Below are 23396 nucleotides of genomic sequence, written 5' to 3'. Positions count from 1 at the left end.
TATAACAAAAAGACCAAGTCCCTATACATGCCATACTCAAAATGTTGAGACTAACTATACCCAAATGTCTAATTGATAGTGTGATCAAGTCTCCGACGTCTTTCGATCCTCAAGCTAGCTTGGGGATACTATAAGAAAATGGAAAAGAGAGGGGAGTAAGCATAAAGCTTAGTAAGTTCACATGCAAATATATAGCAACATAATCATAAATATCATATAATTAACATAACATAATTTACATACATGTCATCATAGTTTTATAGGCATAACTTACTCATTCTCGATCTTACCAAAAGTTCATCACATATCGAGCTCATTCATATGAGATTTTCGTACGTACCTGTACTAACTCGTAACACATCCTCATATTTCCTTATCAATGACTTACTTGTTGAATAACCCCCTGATTTACCCATTAAACACTTGGAATACTATCGGAATACTATTGGATACACAGAAAGCTTACACATAGTGCTTAATACGTAACCACATGCTACCTTATATCACATGTCACACATCGCTTACTCTTGAGCTAATCACGGGCCTGCTCACACAAGCTGACAGTCAAGACGAAGCTACACGGGCTGCTCACACAAGCTGATACCCGCAACACATGCTGGGCTACCCAGCCACCGGTAGACGTACAAGACCAGCACCCGGATCACATTACATACATCACTTAATCTCATGAGCTCATAATCACATAGTTCCTACTGACATGTCACTCGTATCCTAATCTATTCCTAAGGTTCAAACTGGATTTTCTTTATGTCACATCTTTGTCGAAACCATTCATAATGTCATTCTCATATACCATAACGTCGTTCGTACACTCATCATAACAGTTAAGCATAGAAACTCATACATTAATAAAGCATTAAAACATGATACACCGTTGCATTATTTACACATGAACTTACCTCGATACAAAAATAGTAAAAACGGATCTAATCGTCGTACACCTTGTTTTTCCCCCGATCAAGGTCCGTTCTTCGTTTTTCTTGCTCTATAATACCAAATTTAGCTTATTTAATACACACATTATTCAATTCAATCCATAACTCATACTTTAACAAAATTACCTTTTTACCTTTAAACTTTTACATATTTACAAATTAGTCCCTAGGCACGTAAAATGAAATGTACTCATTTTCTTTGTTACCCAGGCCTAGCCGAACCTAACACATACTCATATTTGCCCACATTTCTCATTAAAATATACATCTCACTACTCATTTTACATCTTTTACAAATAAGTCCTTTTTATGCATTTTCATCAAAAATCACTTAGTAAAAGATGTTAAACACACATCAAACTTTCATAATCTACCATGAAACATCAAAAGAAATGCATGTCACACATTGGTAGATTTTTGAACATGAACCCTAGCTCAAACAAAAGGTCAAAATAGCTAGATCGGTTGATGACAACTTCAAAACTACAAAGAACATTAAAAATGGGGCTAAGATGTACTTACTATTGAGCTTGAAAGGATGAGCAAAACTCTAGCTATGGCTCCTTGGAAATTTTGGCAATGAGGGAGGAAGATGGACATAATTTTTGACTTAGTTTCCCTTTTTATTCTTTTATTAACCAAATGAAAAAAATGCCCTTAAGGCCTTTCTTTCAAATTTTCCCTATTCATGCCTATTTTTGTCCAAAAATATGGAAATTGGTCAAATTGCCATTTAAGGCCCTCTAATTAATAATTCAAAGCTATTTCATACTTAAAGCTTCTAGAATCTCATATTTTGCAACTTTTGCAATTTAGTCCTAAAAGTTAAGTTAGACACTTGTTCACAAAATTTCTTCATGAAACTTTCACACAATCATGCAAACATGTCATGGACCTCAAAAGAATCATAAAACAAATATTTCTACTTCGGATTCTGACTAGGCCTAAAATCGGGATGTTACAAGTATTTCTATGATTCAAATAACAAAATTACAAGTTAAGAAAATTGTAATATCCTACTAATATGTTATTCATATCAAGTGGAAAACCAATTTATTTAGCATTGTAATAGAAGTGATCAATTCCATTTACATGCCAACACCTATTATAAAGCCTTTTTAAAATTCAATATCAATCATGAATCACACATTTATATTATTAACATTATAACAATCAATTCCATGTTCATTCTACAACAATAGACCATTTAAGAATCATTGAAGTCTCTTTCTGGAGTTGGTTGACTCATTCATATTCATTTTAGGCTCCCCCAGGGCTCATTTCCAATTTATTCACACATAATTACACGTATTTTCTTTATCATGATCCACATATATATGCACAATTGATTCATTATAACTTATTTCATTATCATGTTTTATTTTCAATCTATTTCACTACGTTTCAATTTTCCAATTCCAATTATAATATCACACCCGATGGAACCACTCATTTTTCACATATCATATCCTGTAATTATTTTCAAATACATTCATACCCTGAATTCAGTCATATTTGCATACTCGAACCCTGTACACTATTCTTATTGTATGATAATGATTTCATTACAATTCAATTCAATATATATTCCCATTCAATTTTAGAATCATAATTCAATCATTATCAACACACAATATCTCATGATAAATGTGTTGTAACACCCTAACCTATATCTGTTGCCAGATTAGGGTTACGGAGTATTATCGATTAACCAAAAACCATGCAACATAATATCGATCAATAACTTAAATATATCATAAACCATCCAAATAAAATAATATTGTCCCTGAATGAAGCCCTTGAGGCTCTAAAAATATCTTAAAAGTAAATCGGGACCAATTTGAAATAATTTGGAAAGCTTAGGAAAAACATGCAATATTTGTAAAACAGGGGTCACACGGCCGTGTGGCCAAGCCGTGTGCCTCACGTGGCTGAGACATATGCCCATGTCTCAAGCCATATAACCTTCAAACTAGGGACACACGGGTCGTGTCCCAGTCCGTATCCTCACCCGTGTAACTTTTTGAGTAGGGTCACACGGCCGTGTTACACGCCTGTGTGTCAGGCCGTATAACTCTCTGAGCTACTCCACACGCCCGCGTACCAAGCCGTGTGTTAGGCTGTGTAACTCACTGATTTGCAACCTAAGAAAATCATCAGATGAAACACGGCCATGTTGCCAGGTTGTGTGTCTAATATGGTTGAGTCACACGCCCACCTCTCAGGCTGTGTAGACCTAAATCTACCTAAAATCAAGCCATATCCAAGACCAATTCATACACAAATATTTAAACCAAATATGCATACTTTCATAGAACCAAAACGTCATCTAAACACACACAATTTTGTCATTTCGAGATCCTAATTCAACTAACCAATATGCCATTCAAAGGCACCACAATCAACAACCAACATTACCTACCTAGCCATGTCCATATGCCTAATTCCATGCATACAATTCTAAGCCATTTAGGTATTTAAACATTCCTAACTTAGCCATTTCCTAAACATACAAAACATACCATAACAAACCATTATCAAGCCATTATAAACTTACCAAAAGAACCTTATATATATATGCACTTATAAGTGACCGGAATGACTTACTTAAGCAAGCATAATAAGTCCATCACCAGTCCATAAATATCCAAGCACAAACATACCTAGTTACCAATTTACATGTACAAAAAAATACCATTATAAACCACCCTATACATGCCATTATAAACCTTGGCCAAAATACAGAATAACTGCCTAATTGACTTTTAGATAATGTGATAGATCTCTGACGAGCTTCCAATCAAATCAAGCTTCTAAAAATCTATAAAATATAAGAAAGAAACTACGTAAGCAATGAATGCTTAGTAAGATCATATAAACCAAACTTAACTTACCATGTCAATTTCATAATATAAATATAAGCATAAAATCAACCATAACCATAAGCTTGACATAAGCCTAACAACAACATCAAGGTCACAAGTTAGTACCCTTGTTCATATATATATGAGATCATGTATAGGATATGTGATTCATCATGTATAAACATAACATTTTGCACCCTCAATGTTCCATAATGTCATGATTCAACCCAATTCTATACTTACATTTCCATTCCCTTTTCTTCCCCATTGAACCATCTAGAGTTACATCGAATACATGGGAAAGCTCGCACAAAGTGTGCCTATAAATATAACCGTAACCTTTCCTCTACATCATCACTCACACGAGCTACGAAATGAGCCCACTCACACAAGCTGTGGGTCGAAATGTAAGCTACACAATGTTGCTCACACAAACTGTGGAGTATTCACAACAAATGCAAGACCTCAGCCATCAGTAGGACATCCAAGACCAATACCCAAAACATAAAATCCCTAATGACATGTCATTTGTATCCTACGAGTTCCTAAGGTTCAACCGGGACTCGATAACTGTCAATTCATCATTACATTGAAGCATTTATATATCGATCCATTTACAATACAAATAACATAATAACAATCAATTTAAATAACATTACGCGATAACCGTTCATACGAACTTACCTCGAAAACTAAGGACGTAGTAATTTGGTTGAACTAATCTAAAGCTTTTGCTTTACCTCGATCAAAGTCCGTATGTAATTTATCTTGATCTAAATAGATAATTATATTATATTAAGTACTTCAATTAATCTCAAACATTCAATTCAACCCATAATTCACGTTTATGTAAAATTACCAATTTGCCCCTAACATTTTAACTTTTTCACAATTTAGTTCTTAAGCTAATAACTTAAGATCTAACCATTTTAACCTAAATCCAAGTTAATCTAACATGCAAGGGGCCTTGAAACAACTCATATTCACCATAATTTCACAATAAAACCCTAGAATTTATACCTTTAACAAATTAGTCCCTAAATCCCATTTTCATCAAATATCACTTTACAAAACTTGTTTATTTTTCAACAAAAGTTCATAATCTATCATTTAGCATCAAAAACTATTCAAAAACATCAATGGCATAACCCTCAACCTTTAACAATTTTACAAATTAATCCCTAGGCTAGCCAGATTAAGCTACAACAAACTTAAAAACATAAAAATCATAAAAAAAACGAAATGAAAAACACATACCATGCATTATAAAGAGCCTAGCCGAATGAAGCATTCATCCATAGACATTTTCTTCCTTAGAATCAATTTAGGGATAACAAATTAAAAGATGATACATTGTTTATTTTTTTTTTTTAGTTTTAAGTTTAATTACCTAATGACCATATTAACCTTTAAAAACTAACAAAATTTCAATAAAACCATGCTATGCACATCAACTAACCTTATGAATGGTATAATTACCATTTAAGTCCATTTACTTCCATTTCCATAGTCATTTAGCCCTTTTAACTAATAGAATTCAACTTTTACACTTTTTACAATTCAGTCCTTTTTACTTAATTAACTATGTAAAATTTAAAATTTCTTAACGAATTTTTAATACGACCTTAGTTTAATCCTGGTGACATTAAAATAATAATAATATAATAATTTACTCATTAGAATTTTGGTCCCAAAACCACTGTTCCGATATCACTGAAAAAGGGTTGTTACATGTGTCTTATGAATCATTTTAAATATAAACAAATAACTAGTTAGGAATATATCATATTAACATGTCATTTCCCAAACTGAATCATTGAATTCATCACAATTTTCTACCAATATTTCAGTCTTATAACTCCAGTTTACAAATTTATTTCATATTAACAATCCTTTTTTTATCATTATAAATTTTTACATATTAAATCTTTATTAACTTGACTTAGATACGAACGGATACAAAAATCCAACCAACACCCCAATTTGGCAACCGGTGCCTTATCGGACAATTTTCCAAAGAAAATAGATTACGCTCAATGCTCATCGGTATGACCAAAGTAAAAATTGTGTCCATCACTCATCAACACGTAGTTGAAGTAATCATTTGGCACCCAGTGACTCAGCGAAACATCCGAAGTAATTAGATTGCACCCAACGCTCATTGGTATAACTGAAATAAAGGTTGTGCCCATCATTCATTGGAACATCTGAAGTAAAATACACCCAACGCTTATTGATATTTAGTCAAAATAAGTCGCCCGAGCAGTTAATAGGGTAATCATTTATCCAATTCCTATATAAGTTTAATTCTCATTATATCAATCTCAATATCATCAATTCGTCACTAATGGTATCAATTCATACATAACTTAGTATACCGTTTAAATTCCAAACCAATTTCACCATTTCATTTAGTTTTAATATTTTCACTTTAATTCAATTTAATCCTCTATCTCAATAATCAATTAAGTTTACACCAATATGATTCGACCAGTCATAATCAACTATTAACTCATTTTATACTCTTCTATTATTTTTCCTCCTCCTCTCAATTTCACTTCCTTTATTTACAAGTATTTATACAAGAATCTTTAGCCTTAGTATGACATGCTTTTATGTAACATGAATTATCCTTTCACTATTTATACATATACTTAACATAGTTGTCTTCTTGATTAGTGATCGCTAAATTATTTATATTCAGACCTATAGAATTTGAAATTAAGATTCGCTTCTCTTCTCTTTTTTTTTTTTTTTGAAACTAGACTCAATGAAATTTTTACCATAAAAATTTTAGAATTTATTTCAAAGTAGATTAATACTAGTTTTTTTAAACCTCCTCTATTCTACTACTAGGCAGCTTCAACTCTTTTTCACTTAAAATTAAATATCTTTGTAACACTTATAACCACTTCTATCACCAGAATAGGGTTACGAAGTACCTTTGTACATTTCATATCATTCAGTAACAATAGCATCCAGTTCGCTAGAATAATTAGGAACATTTCTTTTTTAAAAGTAATAATTTAGATTGAAATAAACACACACTTATGGATCTTCAATTGGGCCTACAAGGCCTTAAAATTAGTTTGGGTACAATCAAGGACCAATTTGAAACAAATTAGAATATTCAGGGAAAATTTTGTAAATTTTAAAAAAAGAGTCACACGACCGTGTAGCCAGGCCGTGTGGTGTAGGAGCACACACGTGAGGCCAACTATGTGATAGACTATGTATTATTCGAATTAAATCCACACGGTTGTGTCGCAAGCTGTGTGCTAGCCCATGTAACATTCAAAATACCCTTACACGGCGATGTCGCAGACCATGTGTTAGACCATATACAATTCAATGTTGGGTAAAACGGAAGTATCGCATGCCATGTCTCAAACCATATGGATATTTCACTTTACACGTTCAGGGCACATGCCCATGTGGGTTGGCCGTGTGTCAGCCATGTTCCAGGCCTTGTGTACCTAAAAATGACTCAAATCATGCTTGTTTTTCACAACTTAGGTATTTAAAATACATTCAAAGATGCCATTTTCAAAGCATCAAACACTTCAATAACCTTCAAATCATGTAAGCACAATTAATCCTAAGTGCCTAACCAATGTGCCATCACAGACACCACAATACATTTCATAGCAATTCATTTCAATGATTGTATATATATGAGTTACAATTTTCACATCCATCTTACATTCATTTTATTATGTACCATAACTCAACATGGTATCTTTTTATCTCATACTTAACCATCAAAATACAACTAAAGGTATAACATGCATACTTCAACAAGTCATTCAACAAAACATCACAAATTCAATGTAACAACTTGCACAAGACTTAGTACTAGTATAACATATCCAAAAGGGTCCTATTACATGCCATATATACCAAACCAAAATCAAAGTCTACCAAAGATTCTCGAATAGTGTGATTTATTGTGTTGATCTGATCTTCACGTAATCTACAAAAAAAACCAAGTACAGGTAAGCTTGAATAAAGCTTAGTAAGTTCGTTTAATAAATCGATAAGCTTTTCCAACTAAACATAGTAATAAATTTAAAATTAAATAATAAAATTCCCTTAAATCGTAACTTTCATATGGGAATAACAATCTGTACAATATTTCAACATATTCAATGAGTAATGCTCGTTTGAGCAACTTTTAGTAGAATCAGTAGGTATCGCTTGTTAAGGCATACTTTCAGTAGAATCAATAGGTATGGTTCGAAAGCGCATACATTTTAGTAGATTCAGTAGCTATGGCTCAAAAATGCATACTTTTTGATAGATTCAGTAGGTATGGCTCGAAAGTGCATACTTTTTGGTAGATTCAGTAGGTATGTGTAACGCCCTGAATTTTGGGCCTAAAAGTATTAGGTTTTGAGCAAGGGTATAGTTAGGAAGCTACTCATAAATACTTAACTGTGCAAGAAAGTAACTCAATTGTGTATCTGTTTTAGTGGTTAAGCGTGTTGGGAAGTGTCTAGGAAGTCCTGAGTTCAAGCCTTGACTTGTGCAAAAATTTTCTAAATGTAACACCCCAAACCCGGCCCGGACGTTATGGTCGAATCTAGTGATGTCACATTGAAGTGTTTTTTGAAAAACATAATTTCATTTTTGAAAAATCCGTTCAATATTAAAACCTCTTTGTGACTTTAACAAAAATTTAGGATATCTAGTTCATTGTTAAAACTCAAGTTGCTTTAGCAAAATGTTAATCATATTAGATTATTATTACACTTTAAAACAATGTTTGTTGCGGAAGCTTTTAAAATATGTTGCGCAAACGTGGTGTTTTGAAAAGCATTTATCTTTTTGAAAACCCGCGTGTTTTTCTTGCTGCTAGTAGTATTTAAGCAAAACAAATATAAATCCCCAAAATAAAAATAAAATCTCGAGAGGCCTTATTACATAAAAATACCCAAATTAATGATCTAAAAATTAAAGACAAATATGGATGCATAAGCTGTTGTGTGGCCACCTTCGAGTCCCTCGCAGCACCGATCCACCTAAGGATTACCTGTTCAGAGACACAGAAGGGTGATTTTACAAAAACCCAATGTGTAATCCCTTAATAAACAAACAGTCAAACATACAGTGAACTAATACAGTCTGGACCTACGACCATTTCAGTAACAGTGGCAATATCAGTTTGGGTTTTAGCCCATCTCAATACAGAAACAGTCATGTGTTTGGGCCTTGGCCTAGTGCAGTAACATTAAACAGTGTAGTAACAATAAACAATATACAAGTCCTACCCATCCAGCCTCTATACACCATCTCCGTCCAACCCTACACTCCATGTGGGGATATAATCAACCTACCCATCCCTACACTCTAGAATTAGCACCGGTTGTGACACTAAACAGTATTTGCAGCAGAGCTACCAGTAATAGGCTTATAGCCTTTTAGTACACTTCCTCCAAAATCATATATCCCACCCCATGCAATGCAACATAATATAAATGTAAATATAGTACAAATGGCATGCTCAAATAGTCATACATCACATAGGGTTATATCAGTCATATTACCATAAAAGGGCAAAACAATCATTTTACCACATAAGGGCAAAACAGTCATTTTACCACATAAGGGAAAAATACTCATTTTACCTCATAAGAGCAAAACAGTCATTTTACCCCATAAGGGCAATATAGTTATTTTATCGATTAAGAGTCCAGGTATGCTTACTACCGACCCAACAGAAGGTCCACAGTCATCTCGAGCGACCCGTGCAACCCTAACATACAAATAGTGAAAATGGGCCCAAGGCCTATAAGGCGACCCATGTAAGCCCACACACTCATGTGGCCCACGAATCCCAGAAATGGCCTTGGTCATGTGAACTACACAACTTGGCCCAATACACTTCGTATGATCGTATGGTTTACCCGTGTGGAGCCTACGAGCCCGTGAGGCCCACGTGGCCCAAAATGACCTAAGCCCATGAAATCGCTCATGATGGCCCCTACTATCTAACGCCCACTATCTATGCGTTCGGATTACCACACAAGCAAGCGCACACTCGTGTAGCGTCAATAGTTGTACTTTTCCAGCTTTTGCCGATCTACGTTAATACCAGTGTGGTTACACACCTTGCTGCAAAAACGTACGAATTAGCCCACGAGCACTTCAACCTATTTCAAACAAAAGCTTCGGTTAATAAGCCAACAATCAAGTTGAAGCAAACTCTAATCAAAAACACTTATTCATAAGATTACCTATCACTTGTCTAGATCGATCACACACTAAAACCGTTGCAAGATATCACTTGGAATCCTTAAATACCACCTACATCCTAATCACCATCAGTTAACTAAGACCATACACGCAAATAATCGAATCACGTGAATAAAAACTTATCGAGAGCATAGACTAAGAATAGAAGATAGTAGGATTCAACCTACCCCCCAGAAGCACCCACTCGAGCCGAGGCTTAAGATGTAACAATCGTAGCTCTATTCGAGACAAATAGAGAATTCGGCCAAGAGAGAATTGATTGAGGGAGGCTAAATATTCGGCCAAGGTGCAAGGTGAAAAGGGGAAGGAATTGAGAGAGAGACGAAGGGGGTATTCGGTCACAATAGCACAATGTAAAAAGAGGAAATCTATTAACACCAGAAAGAATCGAAGGAGGGAAAGAAGGTGCATTCGGCTAATCTTTGAGTAAGGGAGTGGGGTGCAGAGAATCGACCAAGGCAAACTCTTATTGAGAAGGAAAGAAGAGGAACGCAATCGGCCAATGGAATCAAGAACAAAAACTCGATAGAAAAAGAAAAAGAGGGAGAGAAGGCAGTCGATCAGTAAGGGCACTATTGTGGAGAGCAAAATCGAAATAGACCCGAAATGACAAATACTAGAGCTGACCACCACAATATTCGACCTCGATAAAAAATGAAAAGAAGAAAACTTCGGCACTAAAGGAAGGAAAAAGAGCAAAAAAAGTTCAAGTCAGAACCGATAATGAGAAGAGAAAAGTCCTACTACTCCCTAGCCGAAATCTGAGTGGTCAGAGTCCCCATTTTGGCACAACTCTCCCATATTTCGAATCTGACTTTTTCCCCCTAATCTCTTCTAAAAACCCTCCTCAAATCTCTCTTCAAATCCTTCAACTGATCACTCCTCCCTTAACTACTCAGTTCGAATTCCACTTAAACACTTTAGTGTTCTAGTCAAACCACAACTCCTCCACAGCATTTTTAGCAAAATAAAACACTCCCTTGCGTCAAGTAGGACTTGAACCTCAGACCTCTTGGAAACTCTACACATTCCTATCCCCTAGATCAGTAGACCTTTTTATGACATGCTTCACCCATCCATTTTTATTCAAAAGCTTCCTGTCTAGAGACAGTGCTTATTCCTTTAAAAACAAAACTTTTTGCACTTGCTCAGGTTTGAACCCAAGACTTCCCAGACACTTTCCAGCATGTTTAACCACTGAAACAGATACACAATTGTGTCACTTTCTTGCACAAATAAGTATTTATGAGTAGCTTCCTAACTGTACCCCTGCTCAAAACCTAATACTTCTAGGCCCAAAATTTGAGGCATTACAATTCACCCCTCCTTAAAGAAATTTCATCCCCGAAATTTCCAACTATTCGATCAGTCGCATAACACAGACTACACCATTATGCTCCCGCTGCATACTCTTGTTCCAAAATGCTACCACATTTAACTTGAGTGTCTTCAGTACAGTTTATAGATAGACTAAGACAATGCGTCAATCCAATACTCAGCCACCTTAGGGCAACTCCAGCATACCCCTAAAAATCTTACCTTTATTAGATCGAAGTCGTTTCGTAACTGATCCACAGCCCACAGCACCAATATTGGGTCCAGCAACCCTCTTCAGAATCCACAAAATAGTTTGGGACAGTGTGTCGTCCCTAGCCGTACGATCATGAGACTCATCTCAAGCACCTCCACGGCCTCTGCCGTGGCCTCTTGTACCCCTTCCGCGAGTACTTATGGTGTTCATTATCGATTACGTTTTATCTTTATTAACAGTTTTATGCATCAGTTTACAGTTTCAGTTGTTTATTAACAGATATTTTATAGAGACAGTATCAAAAGTACAGAGTATTATTTTCACACAACACAGTGTCTACCGGTGTCTACCGGTTTACTACTATTTTAGTATACACTACTAAAGAGTTTGCAGTATAGTATACTACCTACAATAGTCTCAGTAATCTTACCTATGACAGTTTCAGTCAAAATCAAAATATAGGTTTCAGAGAGAACTTACAGGATTGGCGCGAAGACTCGATGTACCACACACATTCAGTATAAAAATATTTCAAAATACTTTCAAATCATTTGAAATAGTTCTTTTTGGAAATTCCAAGTTTTGGAAGAAACCAAAATCCACAATCGAGTTTTGCAACTTGTCTCTGATACCACTAAATGTAACGCCACAAACTCGGTCATAACGTCCAAGCCATGTAGATTCAGTACGTATGGCTCGAAAGCGCATAAATTTCGGTAGATTCAGTACGTATGGCTCGAAAGCACATACTTTTCGGTAGATCCAGTAGGTATGGCTCGAAAGCGCATACATTTCGGTAAATCCAACAGGTATGTAGGTAAGGCTCGAAAACGCATACATTTTAGTATATAATATAACATTCAATAATAGTATATTAACAAAGAATATAACACTACAGCAAAATAGGTTTTTAGTGGCCTTTTTTAGGCCTATAGAGGTGCTTATACTATTTGCGACGCTTTTACAAGCGCAGCAAAAAACGCCGCTAACATTTTGCGGCATTTATGTAAAAAAAGGCCGCTGTAGAACATGACCTTTGGTGGCGCTTTTTCCACAAACGCCGTTATAGAACATGACCTTTAGCGGCGCTTTACCACAAACGCCACTATAGAACATGACATTTAGCGATGCTTTCCCCACAAATGCTGCTATAGAACAACCTTTAGCGGCGCTTTTTCCCACAAATACCGCTATAGAACAGACCTTTAGTGGCAGTTTTGCCACAAACGCCACTATAGAATAGACCTTTAGCAACGCTTTTCTCACAAACACCGCTAAAGAACATAACCTTTAAAAAATATTTTAATTAATTAATATTTATTTCTATATACTTTAAGGATAAATAAAGAAAATATTAATTAAATTAAATTTTCTATTAAAATTTTAAATTTAAAACTAAATATAAAAATTAATGAATTTAAATTTAGAATTTAAAATAATGAATTAATAACACAATTAAAATCCAAAAGTTAGAACTCAAGTTATCTTAAATATTAAAATAAAAATAAAATGAAAATATAGAATAAAAACTAAAATAAATAATAAAATTAGATTAAATATAAAGATACACTACAAGAAAATAGACTTTTAGCGGCACTTTTTTTAGCCTTTAGCGGCGCTTTTTAAAACGCCGCAAAAATAAAAATTTGTGGCTTTTTTTTAAGCCATGACTTTTAGCGGCGTTTGTTAAAAAAGCGCCGCTAAAAGTCATGGCTTTTAGCGACGTTTGTTAAAAAAGCACTACTAAAAGTCATGGCTTTTAGCGGCGTTTGTTGGGAAAGCGCGGCTAAAAGCCAAGCGCCGCTAAAAGCCATTACTTTTAGCGGCGCTTTTCCCACAAACGCCGCTAATTTGGCAGATTTGCAATATATTTTTTTCACCAATATCCAGCCCTTCCTACATTAAAATCCAACCAAATACAACAAATATAGTAAAAAATGCAACTAAAAATAGCAAATTTAGCATAAAAAATACAACCAAAAACATTAATTCTAAATAATACTTCAAATTTAACGAAAGATATATGAAATAATTAATAAATAAAGTATAATTTAAAATATTCTTGCAATAATGTTAAACGTGACAAAGTTAAAAACATTCTTACAATGAGAAAACTAATGTTTAAGATGGCGACTTTTGCGATTGCTGAAACATCTGCATCATCTGCTGAAGCTGTAGCTAGAGGTCATCGTACTTTTTGCTCTGCTCTACTGCCATCGCTGCTGCCTCTGCCTCCCTCGCTCGTGCCTTTGCCTCCATCGCTGCTGCCGCTGCCTCCCTCTCTGCTGCCTCCTCTCTAAGTTGTTGCTGGAGTTCTTCATATTTTCGTTGAACCTCGACAATTTGCTCAATCGTGTTCACTTGCATCTGAGCTATCTGGTCTCTTAACCTCTGAACTTTAGCTTGAGCTTAACTTTCGGAAGGCATGTATTGCTGGGAGTCGGATCCAAAATATTGGGTCGGGGTAACACCAGATCCTTGAAATCAAACCCGACCGTACCTTTTATGACCCAAAACTTCAGTGATAATTTTGTTATCAATGTTCTCAAGATTAACAGAACTATCAGTCGAAGCAATCGCTTCATATTCCGCCTTCTTCTCCTTTAGTTTCTTCTAAAAAATCAATTAAAGAGTTAGAAACGAAATATATAATAAAAAGGAATGCAACATAACTTAACATTATTTAAAACTACAAATGATGAATGGAATTAAACAATTATAATTAAACATTATAAATATTTAGAATAAATCAAATATTATTAAGTAAATATACCATAAGTTCTCCAGCTTCGGATGTCCATAATTTCTCCAGCTTCGGATGTCAAAGGAGATCCATCTTTCTTCCTATGCGTAATCTCAAAAAGGTGAAGGCGTCCATCTTTTTGTCCAGATTTGACTTCCTACAAGATAGTAGTAAAAATATTATTTAATAGTAGAAAGTTATTTATATTTGAAAGAATTAATAAATTCATAATACCTCGGCCTCAGCTATAGAAGCAAAACTTCTCGACCCTACCGTGTGCGTGAATTTTTGTTTTTGCCTGCTGCTTGTTCCTACTCGCTCACGGTCCTACATAATGAAATTATTATTATGTATATAGTAAACACTATATATAAGAGTTTGGAAATACGTAATACCACTCCTTTCTTTGAATTCCAGAATCTAACCGCATCTTCCCATTGGTACCTCAGCATTCCCGGCGGGACATTTCTTAATTTTTCCTTCAGGCTTATGTCTTTCTTAAAATATTGTTTTTTTAAAGTGTTTTTATTGTCTCTCCATTTTTTACCCAATGCCTTCTTGATATAATCATCAGAGACCTCTAAAGCAAATCTCTCCTAAAAAAACACAAGTTTAGAATGTAAATATAAATGAAACTTAAACCAAAGTATTATAAATTACATTCACATTTTGTTACCTTAATATTAGCGAGAGCCTGATTTTTGTTGCTATCAGGCATGTGATGCCATGATTCGTAGTTAATGGGTAACATATTGGCATTTCGTGCTAAAATGCTGAAATAGCCTGCTAAAAGTCGAGCTTCAGATCCAACAGGCTGACCATGAGTATTTCTACTTACTTTGACACGCTCGACAAAATTTAAGTCGTATAAATCTCTAAGCAGCGTATGTCCTCGAACTCTGCGCGTCCAACCACTTTCAGCTAAAAAATGATATACTATTGTAATATCCTGATTTTGGGCCTAGTCGGAATAGTGGTTTCGTGACCACAAAATCCGAGATATAAATAATTATTTTATGATTATTTTAAGGTCTATGATATGATTGCATGATTGTGTGAAAATTTCGTGAAGAAATTTTATGCATAAAGTGCTTAATTTGAAATTTGGGACTAAATTGAATAAATTGCAAAACTTGTGTTCTAGAAGTATTTTGCATAAAATTGAATTAGATTATTAATTAGAGGTCCTTAAAGAGTAATTTTACCAATTTCTAAGTCTATGGACAAAAATTGGACATGGATGGAATTTTGGAAAGTTTAGTAGTAAGGGCATTTTGGTCATTTAGGGTAAAATGAATTAAAATACAAAATTAAAAGCCAATTTTGCTCATCTTCAACCCCATGGCCGAATATAGCAAGGAGAAACCATGGCTAGGGTTTTTCAAGCTTCCAAGCTCGATTGTAAGTTCGTTCTAGCCTCGTTTTTAATGATTTTTACGTTTTTGGAGTCCCGGTAGCTCGATTTAGCTTATGCTAGCAATAATTTAACCTAGGGTTTATATTTGGAAAAATACCCATAGGTGAAATTTGTGTATTTTGGTGTTTTATGATATAATATGAGGTTTTAAATTATGTTAGACAACTTGTGCTACTCGGTTTTAAGTGAAAACGAGCAAAAGGGCTTAATCGGTAAAAATACCTAATAGTCATAAGTACATGTTAGAGTGAGAATTTGATGTTGCCATAGAAGGGAAAAATGATCAGCATGTCATAAAACATAAGAAAATAGGCTGAATTTTAATTTACGAGCTTTGGGGCAAAAGTGTAAATATGCAAAAGTTTAGGGGTAAAATTGTAATTTTTCCAAAATATGATTTTGGGTCAATTTGAATAATGTGAGTCCTAATTAGACTATATTTTAAATGATAGAGCAAGGAAAACTGAAATTCGGGCTAAAATGGGGAAAATACCAAGTTGTGGACGAAATGGTAAAAATAGCCATTTTCGCATACGAGGTAAGTTCATGTGTAAATAATGTAGCATAATTGTTATTTTTAAGTTATTGATGTTAAATATATGATATGCTGATTTTTATCATGAAATATATGCTTTGTGGTTATTTTCGAATAAAATGCAAGATATGTGTATTATCTGTTAAATATAAAGTGCTACTAGAGTATTGGTTTCGGTATTTTACGGAAGATGGCAAGGATATGTGTTCGAGGAAAATCCCGTTTGAACCTTAGGAATAGATTAGGATACAAGTGACATGTCACTAGGATGGTTGAGCATCCGAACCCGTCGAGTTGAGTCCGAGTTCACTTATGGATGCGAGCGTCCGAACTCGTTGAGTTGAGTCCGAGTTCGTGAGATGTAACTAGGCATCCGAACTCGTTGAGTTGAGTCCGAGTTCACTTATGGATGCGAACGCCCGAGCTCATTGAGTTGAGTCCGAGTTCACTTATGGGCGGGTTACATGGTAGCTTGGCTACATATGTGGCACTTATGTGCAAACTTTCCATGTATCGAATTATATTAGATGTGTTCAACGGGTAAAGTTCTACTCAAATGGAGGAATACTCAAGATGAAAGGGATGTATTGGTAAGTGTTGTGAAATGGATACTTTGAACAGGTATGTACTTAACCCTCGGGTTGAAAACTCGATATAACAACAATATGGTAAGATGATAAATGAAAAGGTGATATGAATGTCTTGGTGATGATTATGCAAATGATGTTTTATGTTTGCTTATATGGTTATGTTACTTGCTATTTGCATGTGAGCTTACTAAGCATTTATGCTTACTCCCTCCTTTTCATTCCTTGTAGTGTTGACAAGCCAGCTCGAAATCGGAAACGGTCGGAGGCACGCTCACACTATCCGTATACCATCTTGGCATAATGGCTTGTATATTTTGAGTATGGCATGTATAGCATTATAATCATTTTGTATATATGGTCTTATGATATGGTTATTGAGTGGTATGGAAATAGAAATGCTTGGTAATGATTAGCCATTGGAATGGCTAATCATGATCATATTTGGTATTATGTATGTCAAATTGCTAGCTCATCCATGGAAACCATGAAATAGGTAAAATTTACCATAAAATAGATTCAGGCAGCAGCAGTGACGTGAGTTTAAAAAATCCCTAAAAATAGTATAAATGGAATTAAATAATGAATAAGTTATGGAATCGAAGATTGATGAGTCTATTTTCATATGGAATAAGCAAAACAGGTATATGAGCTATATTTTATGAGATGTTTAAATTTTTGTGTAACAGGGCCAGAGCAATTTCTGGATCCCTGTTCTGAATTTGGAAATTCACCATAAATTTTACAAAGATAATTAGAAGTCATGCTTTATATGTACAGATTCCTTATTGAGTCTAGTTTTATTAGAGATAAACGGCATAGTCATTGAAGCTCTGTACAGGAGATATCTGATTCGTAATACACAGAGGTCAGAGTAGTTGAACCCTGAAACAGGGAGATTTTAACTAATAAACTGTACTAATTGGCCCAACCAAAATTCTAGAAACAAATTAGTAGATATATATATGAGTCTAGTTTCAGGAAAAATTTACGAATTGGATTTGAGTTTTGTAACTCGAGATATGATTTTAAAGCGACTGTGATGCAGTTAGCCAGCTTGTCTGGAAATTTTAAAATGAATTGTATGAGCTGTTTAATTAATGAATTAAGTCCGTTAACACCTCATGTTCGACTCGCAGCGGTCTCGGTACAGGTGTTACATTTAGTGGTATCGAGCAGGTTTAGTCGGTTCTCGGACTAACCTAGCATGTGTAAAAGTTTAGCTATACATGCCAGCGATGCGTGATAGTGTGATGTCTTCCGACGCGTATAAGTACCGTCTTATTTAGGCAGGTACTCTCCAACCGAAATTTGTGCCGACCATGTTCAATGTTATGTGAAGATATTTGAGTAAAATTATGATTATGATAAGTCTCGGTTCAGAAAAGTATGAATAAAGGTTTATGATACATATGTGATAATATGTGAGATGAAAGTTCATGTTGTGATAAATATTCATATTTGCTTAATGCTCATATGATGTAGTGTATGTGGCTTACTTGATAAGATGAACGGAATAAATAGAAAGTAGTAGAGGTATGAATAAAGGTCATAATATCATAATCTGAATGAAAATGTCCTTGTCTTGATTGGACGTTGAATGTTGATGAATGTTAATGATATACAATTTTTTATGAGATAAAGGATTATAATGAAATGAACTTATCTATGTTAAATTGTTGGACTGAATTGTATGATTGTAATGATATGTACATGATGATGCACGAAATGAAAGTTGTGATTGTGATGCAAATATTTATGTTTGTTTGGCCTTATATAATGTCATGGGCATGAATTAATTTAATTAATTGAATGGATAAGTAAAGCTGTCTAGAAAACATAGAATGTATACATAAGTATATTGTCTAAATAGGACAATAGGAAAATTGGTGTAAGCCAACATGAATGAATGACATGATTTTGATGATGTTACTATGATGATGGAAGTTGTGTCATATGTGTATGTATAAGAAAGTCGAGTCGAGGTCCTACAACCCTCCCCTTACCAAAGTGGTACTTATAATGGAATTTCATGAGATTTGTATTGAATAAGTTTCTGTTGAAAACCCAAAGAGTTCGGTGATAGAATAATTATAAGTATGATCCGAGATTGAAAATGAGCTGATAAGTAAAGTCGAGCGAAAGTATTTGATTGATATAAAGATTATTGGAATTATACCTTTGTCCCAGTTAGAGAAGGAATTCTCTTTGGTAAATCGAATTACTCAAGTGCAAGGTCGAGAAAAGTGTAAATCGAAATTTATTCAGAACCGACATTCTTTAGTGAATGATTTAATATGAAATTTGTGATGGCGAGAACTAGTTGGGGAAATGATATTTCAAATGTGAATTATCTGAGTGTGACAGTTATGACCGATTGACATTTAGAGTCTCTTTTGAGATGTTCTATGTGTTCACCCGTTCTCGAAATATTTCTATGGCTATTGATCTTGAAGAAATTCTTGTTATATGGGAATGTCTTCTAATTTGGTGTTGGATGAAAGCATTGGTAGTCATTTGGTTTATAATTTATATTGCTCTATTTCATCGGGTATTCTATTTCATTTTGTCGATAAGAATTGATGAGAGAATTCATATGATATTATGATTCATTTCTTCTACTTGATGCTTCATCGATATATATGTATGGGAAGATATATTGATCTTGTTATATTTGATTTCATGGGATTAAATGATGTTTTCTTTTGGACTTTCTTTCTTGAAGAATTATCGTGGTATTCGTATTTTCTCTATGAATTTGGTTTTCGATTCTCGGCATAGTATCGTATCTTGGGTTTCTTTATCCCGGATCTCTTTATTCGGATTTCTTTATTCGGGTTTCTCTATCTTGGATTTCTTTATTTGGTTTTCTTGTTATCTTTGTTCCATAATTTGCCAATTCGACTCATGTTCAAAATCGTTCTTCATTTCGTGATAATCATGTCAAATATGACTATACTTCTAATTTGATCTTGGTAATGTGGTGATTTTAGTATTGGGATTTTTCTAATTTACGTAAGGATTTGACATCGGTAAAGGCATAGGTGATAAAAGCACGAGTTTTAGTCGGTATGGTAAATTATTTATTTGAAAGATTTCATGTGACAATTATGTCGGATTATTTTTCCCAAGTTTGATAATAGAATTTCATTTTGTACGGATCAAAGAGTAAATAGTTTGAGCGAGAAGTCTATATTTAATAGAAAGAGTTGAATATTAGTTTAAGTCACTACGAATGATAAGGTTTCCATCTTGTGAAAGCTGAAAAGTTTATTACATGTTGTGAGTTCGGATAGATGAGAATATTGGTAAGCAAAGCGTCTGAACTAGACTAGTCTACATTGAGCAATGACTTCGACTTTCAAGTAATGTATTGTTGTATGAATTGTGATGTGTTTCAAGACGGTGAGGTAATGTGATAGTTTAGAGCATCCGATGTTACATAAAATCGGAGTTGTTAAAGGGGTTAAAGCCGAGCATTGGGATCTATCAAAATTATCCTTGTCAATGTTGATATTGGGATGGAAATGAGAAGGATTATTCTTGAGGCCATATCGAATTATTTCTATGGCGAAAAGAGGAAAATGTGATGTATCCTATTGTTAAATGTTTGGTGAGATCTATAAATCACATCGTATTGAATGAATTCCTACTCATCGATTCATGGAATTTCGGTCTCTTTGATTGTCGGATTTCTTGGAATTCGGTCTCCATTAAATCAAGTTGAGATCCGGGTTTTATGTCATGATATCATGGGAAATTGAGAAGGGTTGAAAATTTAAGAACAGTTGAGAGTTGAGGCGTAAGCTTTTAGATCATATGAGAAATTGAAGAGATGTATTGGAGGTGCAGTCTAAGTGCAAGTTCTTGACACCAAATATGAGATTAAAAGTGAAGACCACTTTTACGGTAAGATTTTGGGACGAAAATCACGAAGGAAGGGGGAGAGTTGTAATATCACGATTTTGGGCCTAGTCGGAATAGTGGTTTCGTGACCACAAAATCCGAGATATAAATAATTATTTTATGATTATTTTAAGGTCTATGATATGATTGCATGATTGTGTGAAAATTTCGTGAAGAAATTTTATGCATAAAGTGCTTAATTTGAAATTTGGGACTAAATTGAATAAATTGCAAAACTTGTGTTCTAGAAGTATTTTGCATAAAATTGAATTAGATTATTAATTAGAGGTGCTTAAAGAGTAATTTTACCAATTTCTAAGTCTATGGACAAAATTGGACATGGATGGAATTTTTGGAAAGTTTAGTAGTAAGGGCATTTTGGTCATTTAGGGTAAAATGAATTAAAATACAAAATTAAAGCCAATTTTGCTCATCTTCAACCCCATGGCCGAATATAGCAAGGAGAAACCATGGCTAGGGTTTTCAAGCTTCCAAGCTCGATTGTAAGTTTGTTCTAGCCTCGTTTTTAATGATTTTTACGTTTTGGAGTCCGGTAGCTCGATTTAGCTTATGCTAGCAATAATTTAACCTAGGGTTTATATTTGGAAAAATACCCATAGGTGAAATTTGTGTATTTTGGTGTTTTATGATATAATATGAGGTTTTAAATTATGTTAGACAACTTGTGCTACTCGGTTTTAAGTGAAAAGCGAGCAAAAGGGCTTAATCGGTAAAAATACCTAATAGTCATAAGTACATGTTAGAGTGAGAATTTGATGTTGCCATAGAAGGAAAAATGATCAGCATGTCATAAAACATAAGAAAATAGGCTGAATTTTAATTTACGAGCTTTGGGGCAAAAGTGTAAATATGCAAAAGTTTAGGGGTAAAATTGTAATTTTTCCAAAATATGATTTTGGGTCAATTTGAATAATGTGAGTCCTAATTAGACTATATTTTAAATGATAGAGCAAGGAAAACTGAAATTCGGGCTAAAATGGGGAAAATACCAAGTTGTGGACGAAATGGTAAAATAGCCATTTTAGCATACGAGGTAAGTTCATGTGTAAATAATGTAGCATAATTGTTATTTTAAGCTATTGATGTTAAATATATGATATGCTGATTTTATCATGAAATATATGCTTTGTGGTTATTTTGAATAAAATGCAAGATATGTGTATTATTTGTTAAATATAAAGTGCTACCGAGTATTGGTTTCGGTATTTTACGGAAGATGGCAAGGATATGTGTTCGAGGAAAATCCCGTTTGAACCTTAGGAATAGATTAGGATACAAGTGACATGTCACTAGGATGGTTGAGCATCCGAACCCGTCGAGTTGAGTCCGAGTTCACTTATGGATCGGCGTCCGAACTCGTTGAGTTGAGTCAGAGTTCGTGAGATGTAACTAGGCATCCGAACTCGTTGAGTTGAGTCCGAGTTCACTTATGGATGCGAACGCCTTGAGCTCGTTGAGTTGAGTCCGAGTTCACTTATGGGCGGGTTACATGGTAGCTTGGCTACATATGTGGCACTTATGTGCAAACTTTCCATGTATCCGAATTATATTCGATGTGTTCAACGGGTAAAGTTCTACTCAAATGGAGGAATACTCAAGATGAAAGGGATGTATTGGTAAGTGTTGTGAAATGGATACTTTGAACAGGTATGTACTTAACCCTCGGGTTGAAAACTCGATATAACAACAATATGGTAAGATGATAAATGAAAAGGTGATATGAATGTCTTGGTGATGATTATGCAAATGATGTTTTATGTTTGCTTATATGGTTATGTTACTTGCTATTTGCATGTGAGCTTACTAAGCATTTATGCTTACTCCTCCTTTTCATTCCTTGTAGTGTTGACAAGCCAGCTCGGAAATCGGAAGCGGTCGGAGGCACGCTCACACTATCCGTATACCATCTTGGCATAATGGCTTGTATATTTTGAGTATGGCATGTATAGCATTATAATCATTTTGTATATATGGTCTTATGATATGGTTATTGAGTGGTATGGAAATAGAAATGCTTGGTAATGATTAGCCATTGGAATGGCTAATCATGATCATATTTGGTATTATGTATGTCAAATTGCTAGCTCATCCATGGAAACCATGAAATAGGTAAAATTTACCATAAAATAGATTCAGGCAGCAGCAGTGACGTGAGTTTAAAAATCCTAAAAATAGTATAAATGGAATTAAATAATGAATAAGTTATGGAATCGAAGATTGATGAGTCTATTTTCATATGGAATAAGCAAAACAGGTATATGAGCTATATTTTATGAGATGTTTAAATTTTTGTGTAACAGGGCCAGAGCGATTTCTGGATCCCTGTTCTGAATTTGGAAATTCACCATAAATTTTACAAAGATAATTAGAAGTCATGCTTTATATTTACAGATTCCTTATTGAGTCTAGTTTTATTAGAGATAAACGGCATAGTCATTGAAGCTCTGTACAGGGAGATATCTGATTCGTAATACACAGAGGTCAGAGTAGTTGAACCCTGAAACAGGGGAGACTTTAACTAATAAACTGTACTAATTGGCCCAACCAAAAATTCTAGAAACAAATTAGTAGATATATATAT

At 34.5% G+C, this 23396-nt stretch overlaps 1 long non-coding RNA gene across 1 annotated transcript; it reads left to right on the top strand.

Moving 5' to 3' along the window:
- Positions 1-15674: 15674 nt before the first annotated feature.
- Positions 15675-22881, top strand: LOC128286535 (uncharacterized). Its single transcript, XR_008277140.1, has 3 exons — positions 15675-15750; positions 16219-16304; positions 22659-22881. It is a non-coding gene; the product is annotated as an uncharacterized LOC128286535 (long non-coding RNA).
- Positions 22882-23396: the final 515 nt, after the last annotated feature.

The sequence above is a fragment of the Gossypium arboreum genome, chromosome 13, assembly GCF_025698485.1.
Source record: "Gossypium arboreum isolate Shixiya-1 chromosome 13, ASM2569848v2, whole genome shotgun sequence".
NCBI classification, from domain to species: domain Eukaryota; kingdom Viridiplantae; phylum Streptophyta; class Magnoliopsida; order Malvales; family Malvaceae; genus Gossypium; species Gossypium arboreum.
This window is presented reverse-complemented; position numbering and strand designations above follow the sequence as displayed.